Source organism: Eumetopias jubatus, unplaced genomic scaffold (genome assembly GCF_037043125.1).
Source record: "Eumetopias jubatus isolate StellerSeaLion01/CBP00866 unplaced genomic scaffold, mEumJub1_p1.0 scaffold_7, whole genome shotgun sequence".
Lineage (NCBI taxonomy): Eukaryota > Metazoa > Chordata > Mammalia > Carnivora > Otariidae > Eumetopias > Eumetopias jubatus.
In genome coordinates, this window is record NW_028274813.1 from 129,082,728 (window position 1) to 129,086,530 (window position 3,803).

Genomic DNA, 3,803 nt, shown 5'->3' on the forward strand with positions numbered 1-3,803 from the left:
TTTACCATTCTGCGCTCCTGTCAGCATTGTATGAGGGTTCCAGATGTTCCATCCTTACTAGCAATTGATAATTAGCAAGTGTTTCAAAGTTTAGCCCTTCTAATGGGCATGGAGTTGTTTCTCATGGTGGTGTTGATTTGCATGTTCCTGGTCATGTCATACTTACTTTGGATCAGAAATATTATTACTCAACTTAAAGACCAACCTTATTTGCCATGATATTTCCTAGCCACATGCCATAAAACCAACTCATCCCTACCCCGGATATTTGAGAGCTTATTCTTACATTTCCAATTTGTTTTAAAAATAATTGCCCCAAACGAGTCTGTATTGTTAATAATTATCCACAATGGGCTCAGGAGTTTGCAAGCCCCTGGAAGAGTGAAGAGTTTATAAAAGTCATCTATCCATGGATATGGGACTCTTGAGCCCAACTACACCATCACATGTTTTTTTGTTTTGTTTTAAGATTTTATTTATTTGTTTGAGAGAGAGAGAGAGCATGATGGGTGGGGGCATGCAGAGGGAGAAGCAGACTCCCTGCTGAGCAGGGAGGCCGATGCAGGGCTTGACCTCAGGACCCTGACCTGAGCCAAAGGCAGATGCTTAACTGACTGAGCCACCCAGGTGCCCCATCACCTGTTGATAATCAGTATTGGTATTATTACCATTTATTATTTTTATTTTTTTTTAAGATTTTATTTATTTATTTAATTGACAGAGAGAGAGAGACAGCAAGAGAGGGAACACAAGCAGGGGGAGGGTCAGAGGGAGAAGCAGACTCCCCGCTGAGCAGGGAGCCCGATGCGGGGCTCAATCCCAGGACCCTGAGATCATGACCTGAGCTGAAGGCAGTCGCTTAACCAACTGAGCCACCCAGGCGCCCCTTATTACCATTTATTGAGAAATGCTCTGTGCCAGGCATCTTGCACTTACCACAACACCACTAGGAGGTTCATATATTTATCCTCGTCTTATTCCCAAGGAAGAGTAGGTTTAGTTTAGGGAGGTCAAGAAACTTGGCTGTGGCCACACACTGAATTTGAACCCAATATTGTTTTATTTGATCCAAAACAGCTTTTTCCTCACTTCTTTCTAATTTTATGCTGGGATGTAAGAAAACATTTTGGCCTAAAGTAAACAGTGGAAAATATTCCAGACTGGGAGTTGAGACACTGGGTTTTACTCCTGGCTCTGTCACTAATAAACAGTCCACGCTTGGGCAAGTTCCTCTCTGGACCACAGTTCCTCATTACTAAAAATAAAATGTTGGGTTAAGACCTTCTCTGGCTCAAAAATTGCTATAGACCAGGCACTAGGCTAAGCATTTTACAAGTGTTGACTTATTTATATCTCACCAAAGCCCTATCACATAGGTACTATTATTGTGCCCATTTTACAGGTGAATAAACTGAGGCACAGTTATTAAATTATTTTTCCAAAGTCACAAAACCGGTACATGTGATTTCAACCCAGGCACTCTGGCTCCAGAGTCTATGATCTTTCTAAACTAGGCAACATCAACAGCCACCTCATAACATCTTTAGCAGCATTATTCTCTCCCCATCCCCACCTTCCCCCCTACTTCCCTTCCCTTCCTTTCCCTTCCCTTCCCTTCTCTTCTCTTCTTTCTTTTTTTGAGGGTGGAGGCAGAGGGAGAGGAAGAGAGAAAATCCCAAGCAGGCTCCATGCCCAGCACAGAGCCCGACGCGGGGCTGGATCTCACAACCCTGAGACCACCACCTGAGCTGAAATCAAGAGTCGGACGCTTAAACAGACTGAGCCAGCCAGGGGCCCCCTCCTACCTTTTGAGTGCAAAAACTGAGACTTAGAAAATTTATTATGTCCCAAGTCCCACAGCCAGTCAAGGGTAAAACCAGGATGGGATGGGAATGAAGCCCAGGCAGTTCATCATCAGAGTCTAGGGTCAAAGTCTCAAGGGTCAGAACATGAGAGACCACAGCTCCGTAACCCCCAGAGAATCTTGCCAAAGAGCCCTGGAAACACCCACGCCGACCTCACACGGCCACACCTTCCTCTCTCAACTCCAGCCTGGCTGCATCCGCCCCCCCCCCCCCCCCGCCCTGCTCTTTTCCTCCCCTCTTAGGAAACCCGTTGCCTGGAAATCAGAAATTAGAACTGCAAGTGCCTGAGGCAGCCTGCCCTGGGGCACTGGTGGTGGTGGTGGTGGTGGTGGTGGTGCAGCTTCCAGAACATTCCCTGCTGCAGGCTGTGAGAGAGGGGTCTCCCTAGCAGGTCCTCACCGTCCGCATTCCTCCAGGCCCAGTGTTGAATTAATTACCTGGTACTCACAAGTCAGGTAGAAAAGGGAGCTCGGGCAGCTGGACTAAGACAGTCCTAGGGCTGTCGCTTTGAGACTCTGGTTTTGTTTTTACTCATTTAATGTAAGTATATCTTTTTTTTTTTTAAGATTTTATTTTTGAGTAATCTCTATACCCAATGTGGGGCTCAAACTCACAACCCCAAAATCAAGATTCGCATGCTCCACCGACTGAGCCAGCCAGGCACCCCGAGTATATCTTTTTAAATAGAAAACACACACATAATAAGAAGTCAAATAACAAAAAGCATATAGTATCTAGTGAATATGATTCTTCATCTTTTTTTTTAAGATTTTTTAAAAAATTTATTTGAGAGAGAGAATGAGCAGTGGGGAGGGGCAGAGAGAGAGAGGAAAGGAGAGAGGGAGAGAAGCAGACTCTCTGCTGAGATGGAAGCCTGACGCAGGGCAATGTGGGGCTCGATCCCAAAACCATCCCAAACCCGAGATCGTGATGTGAGCCCAAGGCAGATACCCAGGCTCCCCTGCTTCTTCATCTTACCCCTGCCCCTGACTTCACCTCCCGAGACCACCTCCTTCTTGTACATCCAGACAAAGGTATTCTTGCACATGTGACCATACAAGTATAGGTTTTCTTTCTTTCTTTTTTTTTTTAAAGATTTTATTTATTTATTTGACAGAGAGAGACACAGCGAGAGAGGGAACACAAGCAGGGGGAGTGGGAGAGGGAGAAGCAGGCTCCCCGCTGAGCAGGGAGCCAGGGGCTCGATCCTGGGACCTGGGATCATGACCTGAGCCGAAGGCAGACGCTTAACGACTGAGCCCCCCAGGCGCCCCCAGGTACAGGCACACGCGATATACACTGCTCTGTATCTTCCTATTTATTTCTATTTAGCAATGCAGCTTGGAGATTATTCCTTGTCAATCCCTAAATACTCTCTCCCTTTTTTAAAAAGATGCCGCGGAGATTTCTGCTGTAGGGCCGTGCTGTAATTTATCTGACCAGTCTCCTCTCATGACTGTTGAGGCTGTTTCTTTTTTTCTTTTCTTTTTTTTTAAAGATTTTATTTATTTATTCATGAGAGACAGAGAGAGAGAGAGAGGCAGAGGGAGAAGCAGGCTCCCAAGGAGCAGGGAGCCCGATGTGGGACTTGATCCCAGGACTCTGGGATCCTGACCCGAGCCGAAGGCAGACGCCCAACCATCTGAGCCACCCAGGCGCCCGAGGCTGTTTCTGATCGGAAGCTCCAACAAGTCGGCCTCGTGAATCTCTGGTGTTTGTGTTGCATTTACCATGCAGGCCCCTCTGAGATGCATATGTCACGTGGGTCAAGGAGGATGGGAGCAGAGTTTATGGCTTGCCCTCCCCCAGCCCGCAAGGCATATATTACTGCTGGAGTTTGCTCCATAGGGCCGTAGTGCCAGGACAATCCGTCCGTGGACGTACAGCTCAGAAAAATGCATCCAGACGGCAGCTCAGCAGAGCACTGAGATCTGGTAG